Source organism: Petromyzon marinus, unplaced genomic scaffold (genome assembly GCF_048934315.1).
Source record: "Petromyzon marinus isolate PM22_M1 ecotype Great Lakes invasive population unplaced genomic scaffold, UKy_Petmar_22M1.pri1.0 PM_Scaffold_34, whole genome shotgun sequence".
Taxonomy (NCBI): Eukaryota; Metazoa; Chordata; class Hyperoartia; order Petromyzontiformes; family Petromyzontidae; genus Petromyzon; species Petromyzon marinus.
Window position 1 is genome coordinate 766,412 of NW_027423324.1, and position 17,655 is coordinate 784,066.

Below are 17,655 nucleotides of genomic sequence, written 5' to 3' on the forward strand. Positions count from 1 at the left end.
GACTGATCATTCCTATCTTTCCAGGACAGAGTTTACGTACCTGCCCCTAGCCTCAGGTAATCTTCATATGGCACAACTCAGGCTGTCTGAAGCAGCCCTGAAGGAGCTACAAATGATTGAGAATACGTTGGAAAATACAAAGGAAGATTTTAAAAGCAACGTGTTTTTCAGCATGAGCTACAAATTCTTCCACAATTTTGGCTCTCACGCAAACGAGGGTCCTCTCCAATTTGAAGGAATTTTTTGGAGGAAGGCATCAGCTAAAGGTTTCAGTTTACATCAGCAAGATGAAATAAAACTGCTCTTGTCTGAGTTATTCGAACCAAACATTGGTGCCGACTGCGGCAGTAGTACAACGACTGATACAGGTACTGCAATGACAACTGAGCCAGCTCCAAGTGATTCTGGACATTACAGCCCGGTGCTCACTGATGTGATACAGATGACTGTAACCACAACAGGGGGTAATCCTGATGTACATAATCTCCCTCAGTGGGAATCTGCTATTGTTGTCAACAATAGGACATGGTCTCTCATCGACCGAGGAATCAGGTTTATACCAGTATGGGACATCGTCCTGTCCAATCATAAATGCGATTTTAAAGATGTCCTGAAGTTGGCCAGTGATCTTCAAAAAGCTTACACCATTTTAACAAAAAAAGGAAGTACATAATTATCCAGAGGATGAATTGGCTGACATGAATGTCAAAGCGCAATCGATAATGGAAGATGCGAAGCAGTGGAAAGAATCTGACAATGACACTCATCTCGAAATGCTGGCTGATCTTAAACAGAAGTTGTATGAATGCACAAAAACTAACAGGAGCTGGATTGACACGTGTCTCTCACACCCAGCCCTTCCGGAATTCCTGACGCGGATTGTATCGGCATACAAGCACTCTTCTTGTGACGAAACCGAATGGATAAAAATAAAAATGCGGTACCTATTGGAACCCAACATATATGCAGTGGAGAACTTCCCCAAGCGCTCCTCGATAACGCAGTGGGTGTATGGGTCTGATACAGTCAGGGTTCTTGATGCTGAGCTAAATGCCCTTGGCAAGACATTTACAGAAACAAAGAAACAATTAAAAGAAGCGATGGATGCACCGACTTCTTTTGAAACTGCACTGAATGAAGCAAAGGTGAAGGGAACCAATGAAATCACATTTTCCCTCAATTCCCTTTGCCGGTGCTTCCGAGAAATGGAGCGGATGGAGGAGGAGCTCCTGTTCATTTCATGTGCTGCTGCTTCAGGGTTCCGTATAAAGGAGAGATTGTTCCATCGCCTCCTCGACTATGAAGACGTTAACTGCCTTCGGCACCAAGTGGACGCGGCACACAGCGAGTACTCGGCTCTCAAATCTCAAAGTGCTCTCAAGGCTCAGGCGTACGTCCTCTTGAACGGTTTGACTACAGGAGTACAGTCTAATTCACGGACCCCCCTGGAAAAAGAGGAACATCTGACGTTCATGAAATCCTATTTGGATGCAAACATCTGCACCGAAGTATCAAACGTGGTGCTGGTCTATGATGGAGGCCCCATTGACTGGAACCGACTCGAGGAAACTTTGAAATCTCTTGTTGCTGGGACACTGACTATCACATTGGCTCCTTCGCAGACATCGAAGGTTGAGAGTGAAACAGAGGGGATGAAAACGTTTATGAATCTGTGTAAAATACTGGGGCTTCAAGAATACTACCCGAAAAAAATGCACACAAAGCATATGTGTGTTGTTAAGTCAGAAATACTTAAAGAAGCCCCAATCACAGAGGAAGAACTTGTTCTTCATTATTTGCAGAAACTGATGATGTTTGACTCCGAAGCACGGTATGTTAGTGTTCTGGGTGAAAATGAAAACAATGAAACCATGCAGAATGAAAACTCTAATTATGAAAAGTTTTTTTAACACTGATGGTATTGTGAGTAGTCAAGATTGGTCTACGACAGAAACTCGAAGCCATGTTCACCCAATGGATTTGCAAATGGCAATTGTTCATTGTGGAGACAATTTTGTGAGGCAGTACATTTACACCAAACTGTCGTTTTGCCAGTTTACACTGCCGCTTTTAGTTCCAAATCCTTGTAGCTCAGAAATAGAATTCCCTCTATGGGCATTCCGACAGATTAAAAAGAGCTGGAAATCCCGTGCTGCATCTACTGAGACACAGCAAACCAACATCTGTGCGATTGTTAACGCTGATACTCCTCTAGTGTCATTCATTAGGTTTGGTGAATCACCCGCATCGAAATCTCAGATGCTGAACTCTCTGCTTGGAAAGCAAAAGAATGAAGTTTTCTTTCATAGACACTGCAGAGGCAGCAGCAAGAATGGTCTCCTAATGGAAGGAGTCACAGAGATCGCCTGGTACTGTCCAGGTGGTAGGGATGATGACGTCTTTAATGACTGCATAGCGTTCACAAATCTCCATGGAGATGCGAGAGAGCACAAAAAGCAGGTGCAGTTTCTCCTCGAGATATCCACTGTCAACGTGATATTAATGTCAGATTGTGATAACAATGATGAAGCTAAAAGCATTTTGGTAGATTGTCTAAAATTCTCCAAAGCCTTTACTTTGCCTTTGGGCTGACAAAGAACGAATCTTGGGTGGACATTGTAAAACAAAGGTAAAAATTGCTGTCAAGAATAGAAATGAGGCTGAACTAATGGATGAATTGAAATCAACCCTCAAATATATGTTGGCCAATTCAAAACAAACGGTTACAATTAATGATTGCTCAGACATCGCTAGACAGTGCGGCTTCAGTGTTGATGAAGATGATGAACAATGTAAACAAGGCATGTCTATGGCAGACGTCTTATTGAGTCTTCTGAAGGACAAGCCATTGTCTTCCATGAAGGAGACTTTTCTGCCTCTTCAAGGTAAATTGTGGCACGAGTGGTGCAAGAAAGACAAATAATTCGCTCGCTTGAGAGTAGAGGGGGACCAAAGCGTGGAAGAGTACAGGGAGAACATTGCAATGGAAAAACAATCAATACGGGAAGCCCAGCTTCACAAAGCATCTCCTCTCAATAAATTAATGAGATCGTTCATTGATAATATGGGGCATCATGCAGACTCAGCAAAACAATACTCACTGCATTGGCTACAAATCTATTTAGATAACCTGTCTGCAGGTAGCATATCACAACTTCATCAGGAGTATCACCAGGCTCCGAAAGGAATACTTGAGTCCAGGAGAACACTTATTGGCAGTAGGTTACTGTCTATACAACAAGCATAGCTGGAACGAATATCAGAAAAACGTGAGGCATCCTCTTTTGGAATCCATCACCTTTTCAGGGAAGTTGGGCAGATCTATGAAGCGTCACAGACACCGCGCACAGCTGACAAGCCCTCGGCTGCTTTGCCAGGCATCGCAGCAGATTTGATGCTCTCTGGGTTCCCTCTTGAACTCATGGACGGTGATGCCTCACATGTCCACATCACTTGGAATTGCTCAGTTTTGGATGAAGTTATTGAAAAAATTGGGAACAAAAAATTATTTGTCCTCTCCATACTGGGCATACAGAGCAGTGGCAAGTCCACGCTGCTGAATGCAATGTTCGGTCTCCAGTTCCCTGTGGGTGCTGGGAGATGCACCCGAGGGGTCCACATGCAGTTGTTGAAGGTGGACGAAGAGTTCAGCAATGAGCTGGGATATGACTTTGTGTTGATAGTCGACACAGAAGGGCTCTGTGCCCCAGAGCTATGAAATGCGACACCCACTCTTGACAATGAACTGGCTACATTTGTGATCGGCCTTGCAAACATGACTGTGATCATTACTTTTGGAGAGAATCCCTCTGAGATGCACAACATAATACAGATCGCTGTGCAGGCATTTCTGAAAATGAAGCAGTTGAAGTTGTCACCAAGCTGTGTGTTTGTCCATCAAAACGTCGGGGATGTGACTGTAAAATAAAATGGCATGGATGGAAGGAGAATCTTCCAGGATACGTTAGACGAGATGACTCGCACGGCTGCAGAACAGGAGCAGTACAAAACTGTATCATTTGACGAGGTGATTGGGTTCGACGTGAACTCTCAGATCCATTTCTTTTCTCACTTTTGAGAAGACGATCCTCCAATGGCTCCGTCAAATCCAAGCTACTTTCAACATGTAAAAAAAACTTAAAAACAGCATCATAAAGACAAAAAAATCAGGTTTTAAAAATATCAGAATTGAAAAATCGTATCCAAGATTTGTGGAATGCATTGCTTTCAGAAGACTTTGTGTTTAACTTCAATAACTCCCACGAGATTGCAGTTTACAGCAAACTTGAAGACATGTATAGGAAATGGACTTGGAGCCTTAGGAGTCATCTTATTCAAGAGGAGAATAGGATATAATATTATTAATAACAGGACAGACGTAAATTTCGATTTAAAGCTTTCGTGACTGCAAGGATTCATCTTCTTTGGTTCTTTCGGTAAAGTCACGTAGAATGAGAATAAAATAATAAAATAAAATGAGACGATAAAATAAACACGACGTTTCGGCCACAACACAAGTAGCCTTCATCAGGTGAAAGAACAGAACTGTAGGGACGACAGTGCTCCAATGAGCGTTCGTAAGATTCGTAGCGTCTTTTTAAGCTCGGTGAGAGGCGTGAAAATCTTGACAAAGGAGTTTAAGTATCAAAGCAGGATAATTTAGCATTGAAATAGCTGAGGGATTAGCTTGTGACAGAAATAGCTATGATAAAGTCAGAGTTTATCTATCAACAAAGGCATTTAGTATATGGACGCTAAAGGCCTCCAACTACCCAACTTTCATACAGTAAACCGATGTGAAAAGAACTAAGTCTATATTACATAATATAATAAATGTACTTAATATATTCTTCAATAAGCTGGGCTATTAATCACAAAGCAACTGGGTATACAATACACTATATAATGAGTGTCTTTTAAGCTCGGTGAGAGGCATGAAACGTCTTGACAAATGAGTTTAAGTATCAAAGTAGGAGAATTTAGCATTGAAATAGCTGAGGGATTAGCTTGTGACAGAATGAGCTATGATAAAGTCAAAGTTTACCTATCAACAGAGGCATTTAGTATATGGACGCTAAAGGCCTCCAACTACCCAACTATCATACAGTACACCGATGTGAAACAAACTAAGTCTATATTACATAAATATAATAAATGTACTTAATATATTCTTCAATAAGCTGGGCTATTAATCACAAAGCAACTGGGTATACACTACACTATATCATGAGTGTCTTTTAAGCTCGTTGAGAGGCATGAAACGTATTGACAAAAGAGTTTACGTATCAAAGCAGGAGAATTTAGCATTGAAATAGGTCCGGTTCAATACAGTACACAAAATTCATGATCTGATCCCATCCGTGAAGGATGTCATTCCTGACTTACAGTACCATGGGGTTTACAAATTGTGTTGTACCTGCGGCGATTGCTATATCGGGGAGACTAAGGGACATGTCTCTAACCGAATTCGCGAGCACAAATCAGATTTGAAACACGGCAGAACGAATTATTCTGCCGTAGCTGATCACTGTGTAGTGGAGTAGATAATGCGCATAGGAATTGGCTATATACAGTACATACAGACAGACAAGGAGAACGGGTTACACGAGGTCGAGCAGGTGGTCGAGTCGCGAGTGGCGTAAACAAACCCAAGTAATTAAGGGAGTTGTGGCACGAGGGCTGTGATTGGTCGAGAGGCTGTTAGCGTTAAGTGGTGGCGTCTGAATGTCTGATGAAGGGGACAGATGCGGGCTGGCGGGAAACGGCCAGCGAGCCACGTGGCAATTAATTAAGGCTAATGCGAGAGGGGATAAAACGCGAGGTGGTTTGAACGGAGGGGAGTTGCTGTTGGAGAGTTGCTGCTGGGGAGTTGTTGCTGGAGAGTCGTTGCTGGGCAGTTGTTGGCGAGAGGTGAAGAGATACGAAGAAGACAGCTGGAAATGTTAGGGAAGAATAGATAGAGAGCCGGACCCCAAAGACAGTAAATAGCGATAGGGAGAGTCAGCGTTAGCGGAGATAGATAGAGTCACTGTGTGTGACTAGATGGAAGTCACTGCGTGTGAAGAGATAGCGGCGATACTGTGTGTGAGGAGATAGAAGACGAACCACTGTGTGTGGAAGGGAAGTCACTGCGCGTGAAGAGATACCGGCGATACTGTGTGTGAGGAGATAGAGGATGAACCACTGTGTGTGGGAGAGATAGAAGACGAACCACTGTGTGTGGAAGGGAAGACACTGTGTGTGAAGAGATCGGCGAAGAAACACTGTGTGTGGAAGGGGATGCACGGACGATGCTGAAGTAAATCGGAGTGTCCGAGTTGGTGGAGCACGGAGCGAATTACTGTGTGTACGGAACGATGGAATAAAAGTGATGGCGAAAAAAGAGATGGTTGTCGTCCGAGTGAATTCACGGCGCTACATTTGGTGTCAGAAAAAGTACGGAACACGCCACGATGTCAAGGAAAGCGGCAAAGAAAAGAAATGTGCCAGTGGACTCGGGCGGCGACAGCGACAATGACGATTTGCAGCCCGGCCAGATGGCCGGCAGTACTTCGGACGGTGACAGCGGTTCGGGTGGTGCTGAAGGCCCGGGATCCCCAGAGGATTGGCGAGTCCTCATGACCCAGTGGGAGGCCAGAATGGAAAAGTTGTCGGAGGAATTCCAGAACTTCTTGACGGAGAACCGCATTCAACTACCCGTACCGGGTCCACTGCCGGAGGTTGCCGCTCAGCCGGAGCGGTTGGAAGATTCTGATGACGAAGACGACCAGTCGGAGGGACCACCACGACGGCTACACGTAAAACGATTTGAGGCCAAAGTGGGAGATTGGACGGCATTCATACTAAGATTCCGTGCGGCTTACGAGTCCCAGAAGTGGATGGAGAGTGCCGCGTTACGAGCACTGCCGACAGCATTGGATGATGACTCCTTGGTGACTTTTAACGGACTCCCATCCGCTGTCAGAAAAACATTGGACGGTGATATTGCGGCAATGAGGAAGGTCTACGAGCCGCGGTCGGTCGCCAAACGTCGATTTCAACAGAGGAAACGAGAGGCCACGGAGTCCCCCCTGGCATTTCGCAGCGCCTTGCTGGCCCTCGCCCAGGTTGCATACCCGGCGATGGACGAGGAGGGCTGGGACTCCCTGCTGCAAGAGAAGATGTTACAGCTGGCGAAGGAACTGAAAGTCGTCTTGTCGCTCCCGGACAAGGATGATGACGACGACGTGTCATTGTTGCTGATCGCCAGGAACATACAAGTCAACCTTGATATACGAGACGAAGCAGCGGCGGCGGTAGCGCAGCCGTCGCTGACGACCCCTGCCGGGGCTGCGAGCACGGTGGCGGTGGTGGTGGATGAGGCGCCGCCGATGGCAGCGGCGGCCGGAGTGTCGACCGGAGACCGACGGCGTCATCCCGGGGCATATGGAGACGGCGTGCATCGGACATGCTACGAGTGCGGGCGGAGGGGTCATCTCGCCCGCGACTGCTGGAGACGAAAAGGTGGTCCTCCGTGGGTGCTGAACAACTACGGCGGGCGGTTCCCCCAAGACCAAGGGTCCCGGGTGAGTCGAGATGCATTCAATACACGGCCGCCCTATCCACATCACTCATCCGCATCATCTCAACCGTATTCATCGGGTTCGGATAGTACGCATGGCCGGGATATGTGGGGCGCGTTGGTACATCATGTGTTGGGGGCCACGCCGGGATCGTCGGATGTGATGGCATGTATTCAAGGTGTTATGGTACGGGTTATTGTGGATACCAGGGCGTCGGCAACTCTCATTTCGTTGCAAACTTTTCGGTCGCTGCCGACGTCGCCTGGATCGTTAGCGCCAGTGGAAGGGCCATGTGGAGCGGCAAACGGGGGTAGTTTGGGCATTATGGGTTGCGTGGCTGCGACAATTCAAATTGGGGAGGTTATTGTGACAGGAAGTGTTTTGGTTTCAACGGCCTTGGCGGTACCGTGTTTGTTGGGCACGGATTTTTTGCAAAAGATGCCAGTTAAGATTTCAGTGGAAAAAGGTTGTTTGGAATTACCATCGGGGAAATGTATGAAATTTTTGGGGACGCCTTCGAAATTTGCGGTGGCGAACGTTGTGGTGCAGGCCGTGGTGAGCCGCACCGTGCGTGTCCCGCCTGCATTGCAAATATTGGTACCGCTACGGTTAAAGAAGGAATTGCCTTGGGATGAGCTACAGGAGGGAATGCTGTTGACACCCTCAAATGCTGTGTCGAGAATGCCAGCCGTGGTAGGAGCTTTGACCATAATACCAACTTATTGTGATCCCTTCATTCAAATTGTAAACGCGGGGCATGAAGAGGTTGTTATTCAAGGGGGCACTACGTTGGCGCAGGCAATGGGTGCACCGGGTCCAGAAACAAAAACATGTTTTGCTACGGGGCAGGATGAAATGTTGTCAAGGGAGGAGGACGATCCGGAATGGTTAAGGGATCTTTACGAACAAAACCCAGAGTTATCGCCTGTGCAACGGTCGAGGTTGCATGCGTTTCTAGTGGAATTTAAAGATGTGTTCAGTTCAGGGAAATACGACGTGGGTCGAACGACGTTGTTGCAGCATCGTATTGACACGGGGAACGCACCCCCGATCAGGTTAAATTCGCATTGTGTAGGTCCTCTTGAGAAAGAATGTATTCGGCGATCTGTTGATGAAATGCTAGAGCAGGATATTATCACCCCATCGTCCAGCCCGTGGGGAGCCCCTATTGTCCTCCTTAAAAAACGTGACGGAACCATGCGATTTTGTGTTGACTATCGGAAATTGAATAAAGTTTCAGTGGTGGAAGCGTACCCGCTTCCACGAATTGATGATTTGCTGGACGCCCTGTCCGGCGCCAGAATCTTTTCGACCCTCGATTTGTTGTCAGGCTTTTGGCAATTGCCCCTGGATAAAGAGTCAAGACCTAAAACGGCATTTCGGACACCACAAGGATTGTATCAATTTAAATTGCTCCCGATGGGACTCCACTCAGCGCCGGCGACCTTCCAGCGATTAATGGAACTTGTGTTGTCGGGCCTGCAGTGGGAGTCATGTTTGATATATTTATATGATGTGATTGTTTTCAATAGGAATTTCGATGAACATTTGCAACGGCTGCGCGCCTTTTTTGGCAGAGTGCGGCGCGCTGGATTGAAATTTAAACCACAGAAGTGCCAATTGTTGAGAACATCGGTGAAGTATTTGGGGCACGTCGTTAGTGCGTCAGGAGTGGCCACTGATCCGGAAAAGACGAGTTGTGTGCGTACATGGCCAGTGCCGAAAACAGCAGGGGAAGTGCGTAGCTTTGTGGGCTTTGCGTCGTATTATCGGCGGTTCGTTCAGGATTTTGCCACGATTGCTCGACCATTGCATACGCTGACCGGGAAAGGCGTGAAGTTTCAATGGGGGATTGCTGAACAAAAATCGTTTGAAGTGTTGCGGGTCGCACTGGCGGATGCACCGCCGTTGGGATACCCGGATTTTACGAAGCAATTTATACTTGACACGGATGCCTGTGATACGGGCATAGGCGTGGTTTTGTCACAAATGGTTAATGGCGTCGAGAGAGTGGTGGCATATGGCAGCCGGGTGTTATCGCCGGCGGAGCAAAAATACTGTGTGACGCATAGGGAATTATTGGCGATTGTCCATTTTGTGCACCAGTACCGACCGTATCTATACGGCAGGGAATTTTTGATCCGCACTGATCACGCGGCGCTACAGTACTCGCTGCGCGTGGATCAGCCATCGGGGAAAATGGCTCGCTGGATTGAGACCCTCCAGGAGTATTCTTTCACGATCCAGCATGGGAAAGGAACGTGCCATGTAAACGCGGATGCTTTGTCGAAGTTGCTGCGACCGGCTGAGACGTGTCGGTGCAAAGAGAACTTGCTGCGTTGCAGCCCGCCGCTGCAGGAGGTTCCGCAAACGGTCTCTGCAGCGGGTTCGGGGGTGCCAGGGATAGTCCCTGGCGTAGAAATTGGACTGTTGGGGTTGTCATTGAAGCAGTGGAAGCAACTGCAGGTGGAAGATTCCTCGTTGACCAGGACGAGGCTGCGTGCCTCTCGTTCAAGGGGATCGGAGGATCGCCCATTTTTGATGTTAACGGAGGGGTTGCTTGTTCGCTGGGATGTGGAAGCACAAAAATGTTGTATTGTTGTCACGAAGGTGTTGCGGGAAAACTGATTAAGGAGGTACATGAGAAATTGCTGCATCTGGGGAGAAGAAGACCGCGTTGACGGTGGGGAGTGAATTTTACTGGCCGGGAATGTTTAACGATGTGAAACAGCATGTAAAAGCGTGCCAGGAATGTGCACGAAGGAAAGCGCCGGCACGGCCATATCGTGTCCCTTTGCAATCAATTCAAGTTTCGAGAGTGAACGAAATTGTGGCACTGGATATTTTGGGTCCGTTTCCCGTCACCCCCCGAGGGCACAGATATTTGCTCATCGGGTGGAATACTTAACTCGTTGGCTGATGGCATGGCCGCTAGTAGACCAGTCAGCGACATCGATCGCTGAGGCTTTCTTGAATGGATACGTATTAGATAAGGGGGCCCCGGAACATTTGCTTACTGACCAAGGCAGAAATTTTTCATCGAAATTGATCAAGGATGTGTGTGACTCGCTGGGGACCATAAAGATTCGGACGTCCCCATACCACCCGCAGACTGACGGGATGGTCGAGCGGCTGCATAGGATGCTGACGTCCATGCTTTGTCACCAAGTAAACACCGCTCAAGATGATTGGGATCTGCATGTTGCAGCGACGCTGGCCGCGTATAGATTGGCCCCGCATGCCTCAACGGGGTACTCGCCATTTTTTCTGATGTATGGACGGGAACCGGAAGCGCTGGCTATTGTGAAATTGGGAATTCGAAAACGTGAGAAATCTACGACGGTGCCTGCTCCGATGCATGTGGCTTTGGACCGTCTAAGGGAAGCCCGAGAGGCTGCATTGCAAAATACGGCACGACGACAAGCCGCTAACGAAAGATTGTTCGGCTGGCAGTGGCCACGAGAGCCTTGGAGTGTTGGAGATAAAGCCTGGTTGCACTGCCCCATGATGCCGGTGGGAACGTCCCCGAAATTTCACCGCCCCTGGCAGGGGCCCGTTGATATTGTGGAGGTTTTACGGGATCAGAGTGTGCGAATAAAATTCGGTCGTCGGGCATGGTTTGTTCACCCGTTGCGCCTGAATAAATTTGTGTTACCATATGATGCGTCATCCCCCATCCGAGAGCGGCCTGTATTGGATGTGTCCGACGAACCTGTGGGGAGGTCACAAGTGCGCGTGTCCCAGAGATCTGCCCCCCATGTGCCTGCAGGATCGCCCTTTTTGGGCAGGGTTACCGACCGGATGCCGATTGAACAGCCACAGATCCGGACCAATGGCCATCCCGACCGGGAACGACGGACAGCCCCGCCAGCTGATTGTCACTGGGACAGGGATGGGTGTAGGGTTCATTGGCAAGACGAGCGAGGCCCTCCCTTACCGCAGGGTATCCCGTGCAGGGGAGATGGACCGGCAGTGGGAACCCGTTCCAGGAGGAATACAATACATTGACTTTGGGGGTTGGGAATGCTGTATAAAGGTGTTGTGTGCGTGTCGTTGCGTGATTGTACAAAATGGTTGTATATTGCAAATGCGTTTTGTATATATGTTGTCATCATTCCGTCCGCTTCACTCCACTACTCCAATTCGAGTATATCGTAGCCGGTGATGGCTAGGTTCTTTCATCACGGGGGGGGGGGGGGGTGATGTAGTGGAGTAGATAATGCGCATAGGAATTGGCCATATACAGTACACACAGACAGACAAGGAGAATGGGTCACACGAGGTCGAACATGTGGTCGAGTCGTGAGTAGCGTAAACAAACCCAAGTCATTAAGGGAGTCGTGGCACGAGGGCTGTGATTGGTCGAGAGGCTGTTAGCGTTAAGTGGTGGCGTCTGAATGTCTGATGAAGGGGACAGGTGCGGGCTGGCGGGAAACGGTCAGCGAGCCACGTGGCAATTAATTAAGGCTAATGCGAGAGGGAATAAAACGCGAGGTGGTTTGAACGGAGGGGAGTTGCTGTTGGAGAGTTGCTGCTGGGGAGTTGTTGCTGGAGAGTCGTTGCTGGGCAGTTGTTGGCGAGAGGTGAAGAGATACGAAGAAGACAGCTGGAAATGTTAGGGAAGAATAGATATAGACCCGGACCCCAAAGACAGTAAATAGCGATAGGGAGAGTCAGCGTTAGCGGAGATAGATAGAGTCACTGTGTGTGAATAGATGGAAGTCACTGCATGTGAAGAGATAGCGGCGATACTGTGTGTGAGGAGATAGAAGACGAACCACTGTGTGTGGAAGGGAAGTCACTGCGCGTGAAGAGATAGCTGCGATACTGTGTGTGAGGAGATAGAGGATGAACCACTGTGTGTGGAAGAGATAGAAGACGAACCACTGTGTGTGGAAGGGAAGACACTGTGTGTGAAGAGATCGTCGAAGAAACACTGTGTGTGGAAGGGGATGCACGGATGATGCTGAAGTAAATCGGAGTGTCCGAGTTGGCGGAGCACGGAGAGAATTACTGTGTGTACGGAACGATGGAATAAAAGTGACGGCGAAAAAAGAGACGGTTGTCGTCCGAGTGAATTCACGGCGCTACATTTGGTGTCGGAAAAAGTACGGAACACGCCACGATGTCAAGGAAAGCGGCAAAGAAAATAAATGTGGCAGTGGACTCGGGCGGCGACAGCGACAATGACGATTTGCAGGCCGGCCAGATGGCCGGCAGTACTCCTGACGGTGACAGCGGTTCGGGTGGTGCTGAAGGCCCGGTATCGCCAGAGGATTGGCGAGTCCTCATGACCCAGTGGGAGGCCAGAATGGAAAAGTTGTCGGAGGAATTCCAGAACTTCTTGATGGAGAACCGCATTCAACTACCCGTACCCAGTCCACTGCCGGAGGTTGCCGCTCAGCCGGAGCGGTTGGAAGATTCTGACGATGAAGACGACCAGTCGGAGGGACCACCACGACGGCTACACGTACAACAATTTGAGGCCAAAGTGGGAGATTGGACAGCATTCATACGAAGATTCCGTGCGGCTTACGAGTCTCTGAAGTGGACGGAGAGTGCCGCATTACGAGCACTGCCGACGGCATTGGATGATGACTCCTTGGCGACTTTTAACGGACTCCCTGCCGCTGTCAGAAAAACATTGGACGGTGCTATTGCGGCAATGAGGAAGGTCTACGAGCCGCGGTCGGTCGCCAAACGTCGATTTCAACAGAGGAAACGAGAGCCACGGTGTCCCCCCTGGCATTTCGCAGCGCCTTGCTGGCCCTCGCCCAGGTTGCATACCCGGCGATGGACGAGGAGGGCTGGGACTCCCTGCTGCAAGAGAAGATGTTACAGCTGGCGAAGGAACTGAAAGTCGTCTTGTCGCTCCCGGACAAGGATGATGATGACGACGTGTCATTGTTGTTGATCGCCAGGAACATACAAGTCAACCTTGACATACGAGACGAAGCAGCGGCGGTGGTAGCGCAGCCGCCGCTGACGACCCCTGCCGGGGCTGCGAGCACGGTGGCGGTGGTGGTGGACGAGGCGCCGCCGATGGCAGCGGCGGCCGGAGTGTCGACCGGAGACCGACGGCGTCGTCCCGGGGCATATGGAGACGGCGTGCATCGGACATGCTACGAGTGCGGGTGGAGGGGTCATCTCGCCCGCGACTGCTGGAGACGAAGAGGTGGTCCTCCATGGGCGCTGAACAACTACGGCGGGCGGTTCCCCCAAGACCAAGGATCCCGGGTGAGTCGAGATGCATTCAATAAACGGCCGCCCTATCCACATCACTCATCCGCGTCATCTCAACAGTATTCATCGGGTTCAGATAGTTCGCATGGCCGGGATATGTGGGGCGCGTTGGTACATCGTGTGTTGGGGGCCACGCCGGGATCGTCGGATGTGATGGCATGTATTCAAGGTGTTATGGTACGGGTTATTGTGTATACCGGGGCGTCGGCAACTCTCATTTCGTTGCAAACTTTTCGGTCGCTGCCGACGTCGCCTGGATCGTTAGCGCCAGTGGAAGGGCCATCTGTAGCGGCAAACGGGGGTAGTTTGGGCATTATAGGCTGCGTGGCTGCGACAATTCAAATTGGGGAGGTTATTGTGACAGGAAATGTTTTGGTTTCAACGGCCTTGGCGGTACCGTGTTTGTTGGGCACGGATTTTTTGCAAAAGATGCCAATTAAGATTTCAGTGGAAAAAGGTTGTTTGGAATTACCGTCGGGGAAATGTATGAAATTTTTGGGGACGCCTTCAAAATTTGCGGTGGCGAACGCTGTGGTGCAGGCCGTGGTGAGCCGCACCATGCGCATCCCGCCTGCATCGCAAATATTGGTACCGCTACGGTTAAAGAAGGAATTGCCTTGGGATGAGCTACAGGAGGGAGTGCTGTTGACACCCTCAAATGCTGTGGCGAGAATGCCCACCGTGGTAGGAGCTTTGACCATAATACCAACTTATTGTGATCCCTTCATTCAAATTGTAAACGCGGGGCATGAAGAGGTTGTTATTCAAGGGGGCACTACGTTGGCGCACACAACGGGTGCACCGGGTCCAGAAACAAAAACATGTTTTGCTATGGGGCAGGATGAAATGTTGTCAAGGGAGGAGGACGATCCGGAATTGTTAAGGGATCTTTACGAACAAAATCCAGAGTTATCGCCTGTGCAACGGTCGAGGTTGCATGCGTTGCTAGTGGAATTTAAGGATGTGTTCAGTTCAGGGAAATACGACGTGGGTCGAACGACGTTGTTGCAGCATCGTATTGACACGCGGAACGCACCCCCGATCAGGTTAAATTTGCATTGTGTAGGTCCTCTTGAGAAAGAATGTATTCGGCGATCTGTTGATGAAATGCTAGAGCAGGATATTATCGCCCCATCGTCCAGCCCGTGGGAAGCCCCTATTGTCCTCCTTAAAAAACGTGACGGAACCATGCGATTTTGTGTTGACTATCGGAAATTTAATAAAGTTTTGGTGGCGGAAGCGTACCCGCTTCCACGAATTGATGATTCGCTGGACGCCCTGTCCGGCGCCAGAATCTTTTCGACCCTCGATTTGTTGTCGGGCTTTTGGCAATTGCCCCTGGATAAAGAGTCAAGACCTAAAACGGCATTTCGGACACCACAAGGATTGTATCAATTTAACTTGCTCCCGATGGGGCTCCACTCAGCGCCGGCGACCTTCCAGCGATTAATGGAACTCGTGTTGTCGGGCCTACAGTGGGAGTCATGTTTGATACATTTAGATGATGTGATTGTTTTCAGTAGGAATTTCGATGAACATTTGCAACGGCTCCACGCCGTTTTTGGCAGAGTGCGGCGCGCTGGATTGAAATTTAAACCACAGAAGTGCCAATTGTTGAGAACATCGGTGAAGTATTTGGGGCACGTCGTTCGTGCGTCAGGAGTGGCCACTGATCCGGAAAAGACGAGTTGTGTGCGTACATGGCCAGTGCCGAAAACAGCAGGGGAAGTGCGTAGCTTTGTGGGCTTTGCATCGTATTATCGGCGGTTCGTTAAGGACTTTGCCACGATTGCTCAACCATTGCATACGCTGACCGGGAAAAGTATAAAGTTTCAATGGGGGATTGCTGAACAAAAATCGTTTGAAGCATTGCGGGCCGCACTGGCGGATGCACCGCCGTTGGGATACTCGGATTTTACGAAGCAATTTATACTTGACACGGATGCCTGTGATATGGGCATAGGCACGGTTTTGTCACAAATGGTTGATGGCGTCGAGAGAGTGGTGGCATATGGCAGCCGGGTGTTATCGCCGGCGGAGCAAAAATACTGTGTGACGCGTATGGAATTATTGGCGATTGTCCATTTTGGGCACCAGTACCGACCATATCTATACGGCAGGGAATTTTTGACCCGCACTGATCACGCGGCGCTACAGTACTCGCTGCACGTGGATCAGCCATCGGGGAAAATGGCTCGCTGGATTGAGACCCTCCAGGAGTATTCTTTCACGATCCAGCATAGGAAAGGGACGCACCATGTAAACGCGGATGCTTTGTCAAGGTTCCTGCGACCGGCTGAGACGTGTCGGTGCATAGAGGGCTCGCTGCGTTGCAGCCCGCCGCTGCGGGAGGTTCCACAAACGGTCGCTGCAGCGGGTTCGGGGGTGCCAGGGATAGTCCCTGGAGCATAAATTGGACTGTTGGGGTTGTCATTGAAGCAGTGGAAGCAACTGCAGGTGGAAGATTCCTCGCTGACCAGGATGAGGCTGCGTGCCTCTCGTTCAAGGGGATCGGAGGATCGCCCATTTTTGATGTTAACGGAGGGGTTGCTTGTTCGCTGGGATGTGGAAGCACAAAAATTTTGTATTGTTGTCCCGAAGGTGTTGCGGGGAAAACTGATTAACGAGGTACATGAGAAATTGCTGCATCTGGGGGAGAAGAAGACCGCGTTGACGGTGGGGAGTGAATTTTACTGGCCGGAAATGTTTAACGATGTGAAACAGCATGTAAAAGCGTGCCAGGAATGTGCACGGAGGAAAGCGCCGGCACATCCATATTGTGTCCCTTTGCAATCGATTCAAGTTTCGAGATTGAACGAAATTGTGGCACTGGATATTTTGGGTCCGTTTCCCGTCACCCCCCGAGGGCACAGATATTTGCTCATCGGGGTGGAATACTTAACTCGTTGGCCGATGGCATGGCCGCTAGTAGACCAGTCAGCGACATCGATCGCTGAGGCTTTCTTGAATGGATACGTATTAGATAAGGGGGCCCCGGAACATTTGCTTACTGACCAAGGCAGAAATTTTTCATCGAAATTGATTAAGGACGTGTGTGACTCGCTGGGGACCAAAAAGATTCGGACGTCCCCATACCACCCGCAGACTGACGGGATGGTCGAGCGGCTGCATAGGACGCTGACGTCCATGCTTTGTCACCAAGTAAACACCGCTCAAGATGATTGGGATCTGCATGTTGCAGCGACGCTGGCCGCGTATAGATTGGCCTCGCATGCCTCAACGGGGTACTCGCCATTTTTTCTGATGTATGGACGGGAACCGGAATCGCCGGCTATTGTGAAATTGGGAATTCGAAAACGGGAGAAATCTACGACGGTGCCTGCTCCGATGCAGGTGGCTTTGGACCGTCTAAGGGAAGCCCGAGAGGCTGCATTGCAAAATACGGCACGACGACAAGCCGCTAACGAAAGATTGTTCGCAGGCAGCGGCCACGAGAGCCGTGGAGTGTTGGTGATAAAGCCTGGTTGCACTGCCCCATGGTGCCGGTGGGAACGTCCCCCAAATTTCACCGCCCCTGGCAGGGGCCCGTTGATATTGTGGAGGTTTTACGGGATCAGAGTGTGCGAATAAAATTCGGTCGTCGGACATGGTTTGTTCACCCGTCGCGCCTGAAGAAATTTGTGTTACCATATGATGCGTCATCCCCCATCCGAGAGCGGCCTGTAATGGATGTGTCCGACGAACCTGTGGGGAGGTCACAAGTGCGCGTGTCCCAGAGATCTGCCCCCCGTGTGCCTGCAGGATCGCCCTTTTTGGGCAGGGTTACCGACCGGACGCCAATTGAACGCCCACAGATCCGGACCAATGGCCGTCCCGACCGGGAACGACG

The 17,655-nt window shown here is 49.7% G+C and overlaps 1 pseudogene; it reads left to right on the forward strand.

The window, feature by feature from the left end:
* Positions 1 to 208: 208 nt before the first annotated feature.
* LOC142923218 (interferon-induced very large GTPase 1-like) lies at positions 209 to 6,376 on the forward strand (annotated as a pseudogene).
* Positions 6,377 to 17,655: the final 11,279 nt, after the last annotated feature.